General features: G+C 42.4%; 1 long non-coding RNA gene across 2 annotated transcripts in view; it reads right to left on the bottom strand.

The window, feature by feature from the left end:
• Window positions 1-7,410: 7,410 nt before the first annotated feature.
• LOC140726638 (uncharacterized) overlaps window positions 7,411-18,045 on the bottom strand; it is a 61,797-nt gene continuing 51,162 nt past the window's right edge. For both annotated transcript variants that reach the window (XR_012098685.1, XR_012098686.1), the window contains exon 4: window positions 7,411-12,907. This is a non-coding gene — a long non-coding RNA (uncharacterized lncRNA). The remainder of the gene's footprint in view (window positions 12,908-18,045) is intronic.

The following is an 18,045-nucleotide window of genomic DNA, read 5'->3' as shown; positions in this document are numbered from 1 at the left end:
CTGTAGTGCTTGCGATCACCAAACCATTGTCCTAATTTCCCCACACGGTAATCTTTCATTGAGACCCAGCTCCTGGAGATCAGATCTTCCAGGTTTTCCTGCTCCCTCCATGGTGAGGAACCTCCAATTCCAGGGATCAGGCAGAGCTCTTTTGCCTTTGAGACTACTGAATGAAGGGAAACCCCTGGTCCAGTAAAAGCTCTGGGACAGAATGAGGTCACTGATAGCATTGAGCTGGAGTACAGAAATCACCCAAGTAACTTTTAAGTATATCTATGATGTCATGTTGCACCATACAACACATTTACCCACCTAACAGCCAAAAATGTATTTATTTTCCAATCTATTTTGCACGATCTTTTTCTATTCCTCCACCATTCAACTCTGGAACACCTGCACAGCAAAGATATATACATCAGGATGCTCTTATTGACTACAGCTCAGCATTCAATGCCATCATCCCCTCAAAACTAATTAATAAGCTTCAAAACTCTGGCCTCAATACCTCCCTGTGCAATTGGATCCTCAATTTCCTCATTTGAAGACCCCAGGCAGTTCAGATTGGCAACATCTCCTCCACAATCTCTATCAGCAGAGGTGCACCACAAGGCTGACGGCTTAACGCCCTGCTCCATTCACTTTACAGTTACTGTATGACTGCGTGGCTAAGGACAGGTCCAATGCAATATTCAAGTTTGCTTATGACACCACTGCCATAGGCCAAATCAAAGGTGGTGATGAATCAGCATATCGGAGGGAGTTTAAAAATGTGGCTTGAGTGGTGCTACAACAACAATCTCAAACTCGATGTCAGCAAGAACAAGGAGCTAATTACTGACTTTAGGAGGGGGAAACCTCAACCATCACGCTCTTGAGCCAAAGGAGATAACTTCACGTGCCCCACCACTGAAATTTTCCCGCAACCAATAGACTCGACTCCTCGTCTCATGTTCTCAATATCAATTGCTTATTTATTTATTGTTATTATTTCTTTCTTTATGTATTTGCACAGTTTGTAGTCTTTTACACACTGGTTGAACATCCAAGTTGGCGTGCTCTTTCATTGGGTCTATTAATGCTATTGTTTGATCATAGAGTTATTGAGTATGCCCACAAGAAAATGCTGTGCATGATGACATACATGTAATTTGACAACAAATTTACTTTGAACTTGATCCAGTCGATACTTCCCTTCTAACTGTTCAATTCCGAATGAAAGGAGTAGTTACGCAATCCTCTTTTGATCATTACATTGCTACGCATGGTGCAAAACAGGCACACACCAAAGTTTGACAAATACCTACAAACCCCTTTGAGAACAATGTGCTGTTTGCAAAACAAAAGAAAAAATAAATTGGAACAGGTTATTTTTAATCAATATATTGACTACACAATCAAGCTATCACAAAATATTTACTCTCAATTTCAAATGCCACTCTTCTCACACACACACACGTGTCACAGTGGTACTCAAGAACTTCGACCCACACAACAAATTAGTAATACAAACTTCAGAGATCACCAAACCCTCAATGCATTTCTGTCAAAGATCAGTCACATGCCAGAGTCAGTGAATGTTGCTCTAACAATTGGCCCATGTCCAAACAACTGAGAAGCAAGAGACAAATCACTAAATATGCAAGCTTCTGTGAACTTAATCTCAAAACCCACAAACAGCACTGGTAGCTCACCAGTAGAAGTTTTAAAAATGTCTTGTTTCCCTTATCACGGCTCAGGTGATTTAAATGCAAATTTTAAATAGATCTTTTTTGCACTTTCATGGGCAGAAGGAAATAAATCTTATTACTAACTGAACACAATTTAATTGTGCATGGATTTTCTTATTTTGATTTTTTTTTAAAGATACAGACATTAACAATATGTTCCCTGTTATGGGCACCAGATTAAAAATTGAAGTCACTAAATGCATTTTTAATCATTCAGTAGATTTGGCTCATGGAAGAGAAGCAACAGAAATAATTAAATTATTTCTTCAGTGGAAATACAAATATACCAAGCAAATCACTGGGAATTCTTAAGCAAACTCTCGTAAAAGTGGCACAAGTAATGATGCCAGATTCAATCCGACAGTCAGCATATAGTTTGCATGTTCTTGTTGTGAACATATGGGTTTTCCTCCCACATCTCAAAGACCCACAGTATGGTAAATTAATTTGCCCCTGTAAATGGCCACTATCGAAGTGGGGGGAAAGGGATTATTGCCAATTTGATGTTGAGAATGCAGGGAGAATTTAGAACAAAATTGGATGAATGCAGAGTAGATATAAATAATTCTCTGATGGTCACCTTGGACTCTGAACCAAAGGGCACATTTCCATGCTGGATTTCTTTTAAACCCCAGAAGTAACCCCGTCCCTTGTAAGTATTACCAATGCCATCAACCCTGAACGAACTGGTCAAAAATATGAATGGGAGCAGGAGGCCATTCAATAAAATCACGGCTGATTACCTGTTTTCAACCCACCTTGGTAAAGGCAACTGATCTGTCCAAGACCAAGAGAAATTAGAGTTGAGAACAGTCCATTATGAAAACCAGCAACCAACATCAAAGACCCTCCCATCCTGGTCAACCTCCCCTCACTCCCCTTTCGTGCAGCAGAAGATACAAAAGCTTGAAAACATGTACTACCAGGCTCAAGGTCAGCTTCTATCCCACTGAAGACTTTTAAACAGATCTCTTGCAAGCTCTGCTGAGTTCCTCCAGCATTTTTGTGTGTTGCTTAGATTTCCAGCATCTGCAGATTTTCCCGTGTTTGCACTTTATTTGTCTACCAGCACCACACTTCCTCTGCAATATTACCTCAAACACTATAATGTGCATTCCATTACCATCTTTCCCTTTTACTACCTCAATGTACATGTCTTGCTACTACGTATATGGATGGCATGCATGTAGCAATAAGAAACCATTTACCTTCCCAGTCTTAAAGAAGGGTCTCAGCCTGAAACATCAACTCTTTGTTAACTTCCATAGATGCTGCCTGACCCTGAGTTCCTCCAGCCCTTTGTGTGTGTTACTAATGTAACCCTCAGGCTCAATTAACTCGTGTTCGTCTAGGGGAAGCAGCCGTCAGCCGCGCCAAACTGGGTAATCACATTTGTGTGGATGCTGTGTAATGTACTCCAGCACGAACCCACAATGCAAAATATCAGACAGTACACAATATGCAATTAAAGGATTACACTTTATAACTCTTACTTTGGCTATGTGGTTAGTAGAGAAACAGAATATAAAAGAAAAAGGCGCCACTTTAAATAAAATAGTTCGTGCACAATAAATCGTTGGAGCTCATGCACAAACAACCTCCGCCAAAACGCCACCGAAACTCAGACCCTTGGATTCCAGTCTCCACCGTCCGGTGGTCTTCCAACACTCTCCACACACGTCCTTCCTCCTCGACTGAAAGCCCGTGCAAATCCCGGTTCCCGGACATCCAGGGAAGAATAATGTCTCCCATTGGTTAGCTACCCATTATCTGTAGTTATAACCCAAACATCACTGCTGCAGAGAAACTATTACATCAGCGGTTAGCATTACAGGAAAGCCATTACATTAGCCTTAGCAGCTAACATTACTGAGAAACCCTACATTCTCCCCCTACCGAATTTAGTCATGCCCTCATGACGTTGAGATAATTCGCCAACCCTTCCTGCAAAACACAAAGCCCAATCCAGGTGCAGAAAGCAGTGACATAGCTCCCTAGGACAGTAGAGATCACACTCTGTTCCCCAGGCGCTACATAGGCCAACCTATCCGGTGGTCTCCTAATTCTCTGAGAGCTCCGTACCTCCTCACCTAACTCTTCAGGCTCAGATGCTACTGGGGATACTTCGGGTCTGCCTGGTGAAACCTCCAGCGATCTATCACTCAAAACCCCCTGCAACTCGCAGCCCCATTTCGTGCTCAGGCCCCACCTCCACCTCCCCTCCTTCGGGGTCCTGCTGTACCCCAGGCTACCCACAGATAACACCCCCTCCACCTCACCTGACTCAGTGGGAGAAGGGTCAGGAGTCTCTTCCTCAATCAATGGGGAGTTAGCGAAAGGCAACATGTACCACACATTCAAATTATCATCCTCCAAATTAATATTCCTCTCATGGGCGGGGCCCGGTCCAGCCTCTTCCTCTGTGAGCCCTGCAGTCGCCCTGCATTTTCACAGAGTCCTCTTACTAAGTGTCGGTTCCAAGTCGAGGTCTCAGTCTATCTGCACCTCTTGTCCCGGGGCAACAGGTGGTTCCAATGGAGAATCTTGACAGGCCCTTTCCCCTCCTCTGGTTTCACCCAGAAAACTGGTAGGTCTGGCATCTGACTCTCCACCACATAGGGTGTGGCCACCCAGCAGTCAGCCAACTTGTGCTTTCCAGGTAGCCCCAAATTCCTTACGAGGACTCAATCTCCCGGCAGGAGTTGGGAGAACTTCAGTTTCTGGTCATACCTCCTCTTATTTCCTCGATTCTGCTTGGCGACCGTCACTCCAGCCAATATGTAAGCCCTTTTCAGCTCTCTCCTCATATCACATACTAAGGCTTCAGTGGTAAGTCACCCACATCAGTCCTGACACAAAAGTCAATGCGCGACCTTGCCTCACGCCAAAACATCATTTAATATGGCGAGTACCCAGTAGCTTCATTTTCTGTACAGTTGTAACAGTGACCCAGAGGCCCAATATGTTGACTCCACCAGCTCTTCCTGCTTATCTCCAGAGTCCTGAGCATGTCTAGCAAGGTCCAATTAAACCTCTCAGGCTGGAGATCGCCCTGCGAGTGATAAGGCATGGTCCTCGGTTTCTCAACTCTAAGCATGCCCAGTAACTTATAGATGAGTCTACTCTCAAAGTCCTGTCCCCAGTCACAGTGTATCCACCTGGGAAGGCCATAATGAACAAAATACTTCTCCCATAACACTTTTGCCACCATAGTCACCCTCTGGTCCTTGGTAGGAACAGCCTGAGCATATCTGGTGTAGTGGTCCGTGATGACTGAAACACTCACTGTGTTGCTGGCATCGGGTTCTATGGACAGGAAATCCATACACACCAGCGCTCAAACCCAGCTGCATCCATATCAGCACAAATTTGAAAAGAGTGATCACAAAGCCCGGTTCCCAGACATACAGGAAAGAATAACATGTCTCCCAATGGTTAGCTACTCGTTATCTGTAGTTATAACCCAAACATCGCTGCTACACAGAAACCATTACATCAGCAGTTAGCATTACAGGAAAGCCATTACATTAGCCTTAGCAATTAACATTACTGAGAAACCCTACACTTTAATGGTCTTGAACTTTCCATTAGATGCTCCAGCTTTGCATCCTCAGAACTCAATCAATATATCACTTCTTCCCATCATGGTAACAACATGTTCCAAATTTCTTTCTCAGCATCTCCCTCCTCTTCGTGATTCTGCTTCATCTATTTCTTACTGCCCCACCTCTGAGAAAAAGACATTCCACTATAAAGCACCTTGGGACATATCCTTTGAGAAATGCAAACTGCATTTTTCTCCAAAGATCCACATTAGAATTTTCTTCTCACCCAAGGACCACTTATTTTGTACACTGCCTCCACTGCCTTGAAGTCAACAACAATTGGGTCATTGGCAGAATTATGTGATCAGTGGTCTAACTTTGTAAACACATTTACATTTTTAAGAAACAGGTTTTATTAGAAATTTTGTTTAAACAGAGAGAAAGCCCTTCTCTTCTACTAAAAATTAAGTTTGATCTGTCTGCTCTCTGGACAGCCACATAAAACATCTCTAAGGGAATCATTGCATGCATATCCTTCAGCAAAATAAACATTGATTTATTTTCTCACAGGTTCCTTTATTAGCCATTGATTATTCAAAGCAAATGTAAGATGGCACAGGCAGTCCAGCAACTTGAGACCCTTCCACACCATAAATTTCCAAGTTATGGAGAAGTCAGAGTAAATTCACTGTTACTTCGTTACCCAAAACTCTGAGAAATGGGCAAATACTGGCTGCAGCTTAATTGTTTCTCAATGAAGTAAATTTATACACATCATTAACTACTTCTGTACTGCTATGGCACTTACTTTCAATACCACACCAATGTAGAGAATTTCAGATTACCCACCTCCTCGCATCTGAATACTACAGTGTCTGCTTATCCACAAGTCAACGAGGCCTGAGCCTGGGTAGGGTGCATCTCGTAACATAACAGGTGACATCAAACACACACCGCGAATTTCTGAATGTTGTACAAAAGATATATATACTCCGGAGACTCCCAACCTGCACGGGAGGAAACCGATCCGCAGAAATCACCGGTAAACCTGCAGAAGGCTGCACAAACAGTTTTTCCGCCCAAGAATTCTGTCATGCAGCATAGAAAAATGCAAGCGTCCGCAAGTACTTATCATGTACTGATGTACTGGGTAAATCTTCAAAGTCCATTCTAACTCCTTTCTTACCAAATTTTTACTGTGCAGAGTCAGAAGCTGCTTTACGTAATTCACGCGAGAAACGGTACGTTCTGGAAAAGGAACAGGCAATATAAGAAAGGAAATTCAATAACACCAGCTAATAAACAACTAATAGAGGCAAGAGACAGCATCTTAGATTTTGTTCCACTGAAGTATAATCAGCTTGGTTACCGCCAGACGCCCAGATGATATCCATATCCATGAACAAAAAGTATTTCCGAGTTCAGCTACAGAATACATTTTAATACATATAGATATATTTAAAAACACACCCAGAAGCAGATTGACAATGTCTGTATTTACCCCCTCTGGATCAAACTAGGCAGTGTCCACCACTTTACAGAAAAACTGCTTGTACTCTGACGTCAACCACATCTATCTTGGTCACCAACATAATAGGAGGACATTTAACCACGTGTGCGACTTACATTACATTTAACCAGAAAAGGCTATGTAGCATTTGTATCTTATTATTGAATCTATTATATGTATACTCACTTTCCTTTAAAGAATATGCGTTTGAAATGCACGTAAAAGGATGTCAAATAGAAATCCAGTAAGTTGTATTTTTGTACGAGGTGTTTATATTTTATTATTATATTTTACCTAATAGACCAATGGTTAGGCAATTGCATAAACAAATAGCAGATTGCCAACAAAACAGCTTGTTGCGCGGCTGTAATTTATGTTGGGGTAAGGACAGTTACGAATGTGAAATTAAAGTGGTCTATCCAGCAAGTAGACATGGTCGCAATACAAAACAAAACGCAGCATGCTGGAGGAACTCCGCAGGTCGGGCAGCATCCATGGAAACGTGCAGTCAACGTTTCGGACCGAGACCCTTTAGCAGGACTGAAGAGGGAGGGAGGGAGCAGGGGCCCTATAAAGAAGGTGGGGGGGGGGGGGGAGGGAAGGAGAAGGCTGGTAGGTGCCAGGTGAAAAACCAATCAGAGGAAAGATCAAGGGGTGGGGGAGGGGATATGCAGGAAAGGTGAAGAAGGAATGTAAGGGGAAAGCACTATGTGTAGTAGAAGGAGGTGGAACCATGAGGGGGTGATAGGCAGCTGGAGGAGGAGGCAGACTGAAACTGAGATGGGGGAGGGGAGGGGGAGGGAATTACCGGAAGTTGGAGAATTCAATGTTCATGCCAAGGGGCTGGAGACTACCCAGACAGTATATGAGGTGTTGCTCCTCCAACCTGAGTTTGGCCTCATCATGGCAGTAGAGGAGGCCATGTATGGACATATCTGAATGGGAATATGAAGTAGAGTTGAAGTGGGTGGCAACCAGGAAATCCTGTCTGTTGTGGCGGATGGAGCAGAGGTGCTGGACGAAGCGGTCCCCCAATCTGCATCAGGTCTCGCCGATGTAGAGGAGGCCGTACCGGGAGCATCAGATGCAATAGATGACCACAACAGTCTCACAAGTGAAGTGTTACCTCACCTGGAAGGACTGTTTGGGGCCCTGAATGGTGGTAAGAGAGGAGGTGTAGGGACAGGTGTAGCACTTACGCTTGCAGGGATAAGTGCCAGGTGGGAGATTCATGGGGAGGGATATGTGGACCAGGGAGTCGCAGAGGGAACGATCCCTGCCGAAAGTGGAGAGGGGTAGAGAGGGAAAGATGTGTTTAGTGGTGGGGTCCTGTTGAAAGTGGCGGAAGTTGCAGAGGATAATGTGCTGGATCTGGAGGCTGGTGGGGTGGTAGGCGAGGGCAAGAGGAACTCTATCCCTGTTGTGATGGGAGGATGGAGTGAGGGTCGGAGTGTGGGAAATGGAGGAGATGCGGGTGTGGGCATCGTTGATGACGGGAGAAACCACGATCCTTAAAGAAAGAGGACATTTAAGATGTCCTGGAATGGAAAGCCTTGTCCTGGGAGCAGATGCAACGGAGACAGAGGAACTGGGAATAGGGAATAGCATTTTTGCATGTGGCAGGGTGGGAAGAGGTATAGTCGTGGTAGTTATGAGAGTTCGTGGGTTTATAGAAGATGTCAGTGGACAGTCTGTCTCCAGAGATGAAGACCGAGAGATCGAGAAAGGGGAGAGAAGTGTCCGAGATGGACCAAGTGAATTTGAGGGCTGGGTGAAAGTTAGAGGCAAAGTCGATGAAATTGACGAGCTCAGCATGGGTGCAGGAAGCAGTACCAACGTAGTCGTCAATGTAGCGAAGGAAAAGTGGAGTAGAACCAGTATAGATTTGGAGCATAGACTGTTCCACATAACCAACGAAGAGGCAGGCATAGCGGGGGCCCATGCGAGTGCCCATAGCTACACCCTTGGTCTGAAGAAAGTGCGAAGAGCCGAAAGAGAAGTTATTAAGTGTGAGTACCAGTTCCGCCAGCCGGAGGAGGGTGGTGGTAATGGGGAACTGGTGAGGTCTATTGTTAAGAAAGTTGCAGAGGGCTTTCAGGCCTTCTTGACCTCAGCATCTGCGGAGTATTTTGTGAAAACAAAACGCAGGCAGCTTACCAAAAAATGATTGACACAACTGGCATCCAATGAACTGGCACCAACTTTGGAACAAGGTAGCCAATCATAGAAGACGTATGTCCATCTCAAATTGGAAACGGAACGTCTTTTGCTTTAACATTACTTCGAGAAATGGGGGCCTTTTGCCTGATAATCACTGGAACAAAATTAATTTGTGTTGCTTCTCGTAGGAAATCATTATCACATCTTTGTGTGTTGATTTGATACAATTTTCTTCTTTTCTACTTCTGGTGAAGTATTCCAATATGTGGATACAAGGAAAATGTACTTTACTGGAAGAATAAATGCTTGCAAACAGAATATTTGTGAGCAAAACATATTTAAGTATAGTGAAGCAACATCCTGGAAAGAGATTTAAAAGGGAACACTACTACATTATCAGGAGAATTCTGGTGCAAATTGTTTTGATCTGACCAGACTTGTGCCTAACCAATCTTATAGAGCTTTTTTTAGGAGGTTACCAGGAAAGTTGATGAAGGAAAGGCAGTGAATGCTGATGAGTCCTGAAGAAAGGTCTTGGGCCAAAACTGTTTACTCTTTTCCATAGATGCTGCCTGGTTTGCTGAGTTCCTCCAAATTTTGTGCGTGTTGCAGTGAATGCTGTCTAGATGGACTTCTGCAAGGCCTTTGACAAAGTCCCACATGGGAGGCTGGTGAAGAGGGTTCAGTCTCTTAGTGTTCAGAGTGAGGTAGTAAATTGGATTCAACATTGGCTTGGCAGGAGAAGCCAGGGAGCAGCAGCAGATGGTTGGCACTCTGACAGGAAGACCGTGACAAATGATGTGCCACAGGGATCGGCACTGGATCCATTGTTGTTTGTTACCAATATCAACAAACCAGATGATAATGTGGTAAACTAGATCAGCAAATTTGTGGTTGAAAACAAGATCCGGGTATAGCTGATAGCGAGGAAGGCCACCAATGCTTGCAGCAGGATCTATACCAGCTGGAAAAATGGGCTAAAAAATGGAAAATTGAATTGAATGCAGACAAGTCTGAGGTACTGCACTTTGGAAAGACAAATCAGGTGTGTTGTGTCCAGCTCTGGTCACCTACCTACAGGAAAGATATCAATAAGATTGAAAGTACAGAGAAAATTTACAAGAATATTGCTGGGACCTGCAGTTGAGTAAGCTAGGGTTTTATTCTCTGGAGCATATGATAATAAGGGGAGATTTGATTAAGGAATACAAATTATGAAAGGTATAGATAAGACCATAAGACTTTGAAGCAGAATTAGACCATTCAACTCATTCTGTCCTGTCACACTCACCTCAATAATAAGCAAATGCTTTGAGAGGCTGATCAAGGATTACATCTGCAGCAGGCCACCACCCAACTGGACCCCTTACAATTCACCTACCGCACAACCAATTGACAGAAGATGCAATAGCCACTGCTCTACACACCATCTTTACACATCTGGAGAAGGGGGATGCTTACCTGATAATGCTGTTCTTGAACTACAGTTCAGCATTCAACACCATAATTCCCTCCAGGCTTGACAAGAAGCTCAGAGACCTCATCCTTCACCCTGCCTTGCGTAGCTGTACCCTGGACTTCCTGTCAGAATGCCAGCAGGTGGTAAAGGTGGGCTCCCTCACCTCTACCCCTCTGATGCTCAACACAGCAGCCCACTAGAGCTCTATCCTAAGCCCCCTCCTTTACTCCCTGTACACCCATGACTGTGTCGCCACCCACGGCTCCAATCTGCTAATGAAGTTTGCTGGTGATACTACATTAATTGGCCTAATCTCAATAATAATGAGGCAGCCTGCAGAGAAGAAGTCATCACCCTGACACAGAGGTGTCAAGAAAACAACCTCTCCCTCAATGTTGCAAAAACAAAGGAGCTGGTGGTGAACTACAGGAGGAATGGAGACAGACTCACCTCTATTGACATCAATGGATCTGGGTTTGAGAGAGTGAACAGCTTAAAGTTCCTCAACATTAACATCACTGAGGATCTCAAGTAATCTATTCACACCAGCTGTGTGGTGAAAAAAGCACAACAGCTCCTCTTTCACCTCAGACGGTTGACGAAGTTCGGCATGAGTCCCCAAATCCTTAGGATTTTCTTCAGGGGCACAATTGAGAGCATTCTGACTGGCTGTATCACTGCATGGTATGGGAATTGTACTTCCCTTAACCACAGGGCTCTGCAGAGAGTGGTGCGGACAGGCCAATACATCTGTATATGTGAACTTCCCATTATTTAGGACATTTACAATGACAAGTGTGTAAAAAATGCCCAATGGATCATTGGGAACCTGAGTCACCCGAACCACAAACTATTCCAGCTGCTACCATCCAGGAAATAGTGCTGCAGCATAAAAACCAGGACCAACAGGCTCCAGGACAGCTTCTTCCACCAGGCCATCAGACTGATTAATTCACACTGATACAATTATATTTGTAAGCTATATTGACTGTTCTGTCGTTTATCTTACTGTACATATTACTTATTACAAATTACTATAATTTGCACATTGTTCATTCAGAGATGTAACAAAGATTTTTACTCCTCATGTATGTGAATGATATAAGAAATAAATTCAATTCAATTCGAGTCTGCTCTGCAATTTCTTCATGGCTAGTTTATTATCCCTATTCACCCCATTCTCTTGCCTCCTCCCTGTACCCTTTGATACCCTTACTGATCAAGAACCTGTCAATCTCTGCTTTAAATATGCCCAATGACTTGGCCTCCATGGCATCAGTGTCAATGAATTCCACAGATTTACTACAATCTGGCTAAAAAAAAATCCTCAACTAATGTCTCCACAATCCCTTCAGCTACCTCTTTCAGAACTCTGGGGTGTAATCCATCTGGTCCTGGTGACTTATCTACTTCCAGTTTCCCAGGTACTTTCTCCTTAGTAACAGTGACTACATTCACTTCCGCCCTGACACTCTTGAATTTCTGGCATACAGCTGGTGCCTTTCACAGTGAAAAACTGGCACAAAATACTCATTGAGTTCGTATGCCACTTTTTTATCACCCATTAAACCTCCCCAGTATCATTTTCCAGCAGTACAATATCTCAGCCTTTTGGCAAAGATCATTTGCAGCAGTGTGTAATGATATCCATCCTCACGTCTCTCTTATTCTTTATGTATCTGAAAAATGAATTTGGTATCCTCATTTATATGACTGGATAGTTCATATTCATAGTTCATCCTTACTACTTCTTTTGTTGCCTTCTGTTGGCTTTTAAAAGTTTCCCAATCCTCTAGTTTCCCACCAACTTTTGCTATATTATATGCCCTCGCTTTTGCTTTTATGCTGTTTTGACTTGTCAACCATGTTTGCCTTACCCTCTCTTCAGAATTCTTCCTCTTCTTTGAGACCAGAAAGTCAAGCCATTGCTGTTCTGTTATATTCCCCGTTGTGTCCCTTCCCAATCAGCTTTGTCCAGCTCTTTCCTTCTGCCTTGCAGTTCCCTTTATTCTGCTGTAAAACTGACACATCTCATTTTAGCTTGTCCCTCTCAAAATGTAGAGTGAATTCTATCATACTATGATCTTTGCCTCCTAAGGGTTCTTTTACCTTAAACTCCCTGCCTAGGATAATGCAAGCAGACTTTTTGCACTGAGGTTGTGTGAGATTAGAGGTCATGAGATGAAAGGTGAAACATTTAAGGGGAACCTGAGGGGAATCTTCTTCAGAAGGTGGTGTAAGTCTGCAACGAGTGGTGGATACCGGTTCAACTTCAAAATTTGAGAGGTTTTGATAAGTAATTGGGTGGGAGGGAAATGGAGGACTGTGGTCCATGTGTCGATCAATGAAACTAGACCAAATAGATTGGCACAGACTAGTTTGTGTGCTGTAGCGCTCTGCAATTCTATTACAATAGTTAACACTGCTGTATTTGCACTGCTTCTGTTTTCTAAGGCAGCCCACTGTGGTCGAGAATGAGTTACTTCCATCGCAGGGACTCCTCAGCCTACAAAAGAGAAAATATTTCATTAAGTGAAAGTTAAAAACACATTGTCCAATACCTTTACAGTAGAACATCTGGCTGTATTCCTTACCTCGAGAATTTTGGTCAGTTCAATCTAACACATGAAAATATATCAACACAAGAAGCAGAAATAATAACATTGTTTTATTAAAATTTAACATAATAAACATAAATAATTTCAAGATATTTACAAAACTTGCAGCAAATGCAAGAAAGTAGGACACGTACAAAGAGCATGCTAGGCAGACAAAATTAAATGACTGCACTATGAAGAGAGAAAAATAAGAAGTCAAGTTGCAATTTCAAAAATATCACTAACCTGCATACTATGGACGAAAAATCTGATAATGATGAGAATGACACAGGACAGATTAGCCTTCAGATTCATTATATGAAAACTAAAAGGAGAAAAGCAATATGGCTTACATCAGAAGTGAATGCCAAATGTTTCAGTCATTACACAAGATGTGTTTGAACGACATTTCAAAGATATGGAAATAAAGCCTGTAGGTATCTAACTAAGAACTTACTGAAGAAAAGATAACTCCTGCGGGAATGACATTCGTAACAGCGAAATACAACAACCAACAAACCACATTGAGCTTGCATGTGGTAAAAACAGGAGGGCCAGCATCGTGAGGCCATGATTGGCTGAGACAATTACAACTTGATTGGAGGTCCATCCACCATTTGCCTGCCACATCCTATGCAACAAGAGTCAGCTGAAAGTGAATTAAGAAAGGTACTAGTTGATGCCATAGCATTGTTCAAGGATGGTATTGGAAAATGAACATATCAAGGGTAAAATAGTGTTAAATGAAAATGTCACACCCAAGTTTTACAAAGATTCTGTGATAAAGTAGCCAGTGAACTACATTACGTGGAGGCTAAAATAATTCTTTCCAAGGTTTTGTGGATCCCATGGGTAATCACAGTGGTCCCAATAGCCAAGAAGAATGGATTTGTCGGGATCAGGGGCAATTTTAAGGTCACTATCAACACAGTACTGAAAGTTGATCAATACCATCTGCCCAGGACAGAGGATATCTTTGCAAACCTTTCTGGAAGGCAACACTTCAGCAAAGTGAGCAACTGAGGCCTACCTACAGGTGGAGAGTCCAAAGTGTTTCTCACCATAAACACCTACAAAGGGCTTCATCACTATAATAGGCTTACTTTTTGGAGTGACATCTGCACCTGCACTCTGGCAGAAAGCAATGGACCAGATGCTGCAAGGCCACCAGGTACACAGTGTTACCTGGATGACATCATTGTTATCGGTGAAGATGAGAAGGAACATCTCCAAAATCTCAAGAAAGTGTTAAAAAGATTAGAAGGTTATGGACTCAGAGCACAACACAACAAGTGTGAATTATTTAAACCAATCATCACTACTGCGGTCACACCATCAACACACAGAGAATACATGAGTATGCTGAGAAAATTCAAACAGTGGTGGATGCCCCAAGGCCAAAGGATCTGTCACCATTGTGGTCCTTTTTAGGATATGTTAATCACTACAACAAGTTCCTGCTAAACTTGCGTTCCATCCGTTTACTACAGATCCAGAAGAAATGGCAATGGACAAAGCAGTGTGAGGTGGTTTTCCAAAAGGCAAAGGAAATGGTGACGTCAGACACTGTACTCACACATTCTGATCCACATTGTCCAGTGAAGCTTGCCTGTGACGCCTCACCTCATGAGATAGATGCAGTCATATTACATGTTATGAGTGATGGAAATGAACAACCGATAGCCTTTGCATCACATTCCCTTACCACTGCAGAGAAAAAATATGCACAAATTCATAGAGAGACTTTGAGTCTGGTTTGGGGTGTAAAACATTTCAACCAGTACTTGTATGGGAGAGGGTTTATCCTTGTTTCTGATCATCAAACACTAGTGTCCACTTTCAATCCACAGAAGGGTGTTCCACTGACTGCAGCAGCACCAACAGAGAGATGGGTTCTGTTTCCTGGAGGACACAATTACAAGATCAATTTCAAAACGACAATTATTCATGGAAATGCTGATGGATTGTTCCACTTAGCCTGGGAAAAGGAAATATCAGAATAATTTACAAAAGAGGACACTCGGCTTGACATATTCTCCCAAATGTAAATTGAAATTCTCCCTATTATCGCAAAGGGAAATCAGAAAAGACCCCACACTGTCTCAGGTCTACATTGCCATCTAAAATGGCTGGAATGTGCAGCAGAAATTCCAGTTCCTCCACTTGTACCGGTGCCAGGATGTACTTGCCCTTGATGGAGGTTGATGGGGACTGAATTGTTGTACCATCCAAGCTGAGAGCTAACATGTTGGAGGAGCTGCATGCCAGTCATCCAGGCATGGTCAAAATGAAAGTATTGGCTCAAACTTTGTCTGGGGTGGACACTCCACAACCAACAACTCACCAGATATGCCATTCTTGGGTCGTCCCTTGCACTTACACTTGGATCTCCTCAAACTCAATCTCAGGAAGACCATGCAGGTCAAAGAGCTGAGACTAATTGAGGGCTCCTCAAACAAGGAGGTTTGATGTGTCTCTCCTGGACAAGTAGTCATGGTGAGAGACTACAGGGGTGATCAAAATGGGTACTTGGAAGGATTAAGGACAAATAAGACCACTCTCCTACACAGTGGAGATCATGTCTGATATCTCGAGACCATACATCGATCAGTTGAGGAGAGCAGAGTCCATTGTTAGAGAAGAAAGGTGTCTGGAGCTGTCAGAACCACTCTTTGCAGTCTCCAAGTCAATTCTTTCAAACAAAACAGAGGAGATTCAAAAACCTGTGATTGTTTCACAGCCACAAAGTTCACCTGCCAAGCAGGAAAGATGTTTTCCCACAGGAGTAAGAAATCCTCCATAGCAATTAAATTTTTAGGCCTGAATGGGATAATTTAAAATTTATTATGCTGTGGATGTCTATAAAACAGTTGTCAAAGAGACTTTGGAACTCTTCCTCAAAGGTTAGTTGAAACATTATTGTCTTTTAGACGGATTCTCAACCAATGAAGGGATAGAAATGTACTGTGAGTAGACAGGAATGCAGCATTGAAGTAGTGCTCAGAGTAGTCATGATCTTACTGAAAGATGACGCAGGTTCAAGGGACCAAGTGGTATATTCATGCTCCTAGTGCACATTTCCACACATAAAGGTGGCAGCAGGGAAGATACGAGATGGTTACCACTGGTCTTAGTGCAGGCTGTGACTCTAAGCTTGATGATGTCAATGGTGATGGATCTTCCTGTGACTGTTTCTGAATGGCTGATGAATGAGGCTGAAAGGAGGAGTAAATGGAATTCCAAAACTTTTTTCATTCATTAAACTCCTTACAGTGAAGCACAAATCATCTAGCAAGTATCAACATTTAATGTTCTGCTCCATATTTTGTTTTTGAAAATGACTATTTGATTAGCTAATGATTTGTTTGGTGTTGGTTGTGATGCTATGAATTTGTCCTCTTGCAGTGTCTGTTGTTTAAACATAAACATATCCTCACTTGTAAACTCTTCACCATGATGTTCCAATAACGCTTCTATATTATCCCAGTTTAGTTATTCAAACCATGTTGAACAATTTCTTCAGGGAGATATATTGTACATATTGCTTGGGCTACATCACCCCAAGATCAGATTCAGATTAATTTATCACGTGTACATGGAAACATTCAGTGAAAGATGTTTTTACGTTAACAGCCAACACACTTATGGATGTACTAGCGGCAGCCCGACAGTGACGCCACACATTCCCACACCTACATAGTGTGCCCACAATGCTCAACAGAACAACACAGAGCACAACAAAACAAAACGCGGCAAGCAAACAAACAACAACAGCAAAACAAGCCGTTATCTTCTCTATCCCCCAAACCATCCTTACAAACTTAAAATACTTACCTTAGTTTAAAGAAGTGTTATGCAATTCACATCTCGATGGAAACTACAAGTCAGCATCATCTTGATCAGTACATCAAGAGGTCCTATTGTAGTCCATGGCTATCTTGATATTGTACTTCTTCCAATTTTCCTGAATGGTGTGTTTGACAGTGCCATCTGACTTTTAAATAATATGCCTCATTAAGAGGGTGCAGGTAACAAATCTTGTAAGACCTTGTTCTGTGAGTTCCTTAGGCAGCTTTAATGGTGAGTTAGAGTCTGTTGTCAAAGTCCTCACATTTTATGTTGGTGAGAAATACAATGTGATGTAATTCTAGAAGAGTGGCACCATCCCAACTTGTTTCAATTACCACATCCTTGCAAGATTTGTTTTTGGATATTCCTACAGAACCCTCAGATGCTAAGTAGTAAACTAAGAGACACATAAACTTATTCACCCAATGTATTACCTAAATGGAGATAAGTAAGATGATCTTTGGCTACATTAATGACTGGAACAGTTTTCTCATTCCTTGAGATAAACTCAGGGGTATCTGTTGTGTACTTAATATTTCAGTTATATTAAATATTGAATAATATTGTAAATATGTTGTTGATTAACTATTCTTTATTTGTTTAAATAATTACTGTTTATATGTAAAAATAAATGAATTGCATATATCATGACTCTACAATGTGATATGTACGTACACCTCACTAAGGTAAAGCTAAGTTAAACTCACATTTCAGACTCTCTGTCTTTTCCTTTAAGTTAGTTTAATGTTTTGAAGTTACAAAACATAATAATATTCCTCTCTAAGAGAGTATCACAAGAACCACCCCTTGTAATAACGATCAGCAAGGCACAGAAAATCTGTATTTACCAACAGTAACTTTTATAGTCTCAACTAAAAAGCATGTGGGTTCACAAACAACCTGTGTGCACACCACTAGAATCCCTGACCCTCCATGAACAATGAAGAGAAAAGATATTACCAGGAAAGGCGTCTACACTGGCCAGGCGTTCTTCATGGTTCTGACCTTCACCTGTCTGTGGGCTCCTCCTTATCCACAATGGTTGGTCTCTGATTGCTGGAGAATTATCACCCCTATGTATTTGGAGCTCCTGACTCTTACAGTGTTCCTTATCGGTTGAATTGTTGGATTGCCATCCCATTGGCTCAAGGTCCCCTTCTTACTAGTTCTATTCCAGGGCTACATTCATGGTTCTGCC

Source organism: Hemitrygon akajei, chromosome 4 (assembly GCF_048418815.1).
Source record: "Hemitrygon akajei chromosome 4, sHemAka1.3, whole genome shotgun sequence".
Taxonomy (NCBI): domain Eukaryota; kingdom Metazoa; phylum Chordata; class Chondrichthyes; order Myliobatiformes; family Dasyatidae; genus Hemitrygon; species Hemitrygon akajei.
The sequence above is the reverse complement of the archived record's forward strand: the minus strand, read 5'-3'. Positions and strand labels throughout refer to the sequence as shown.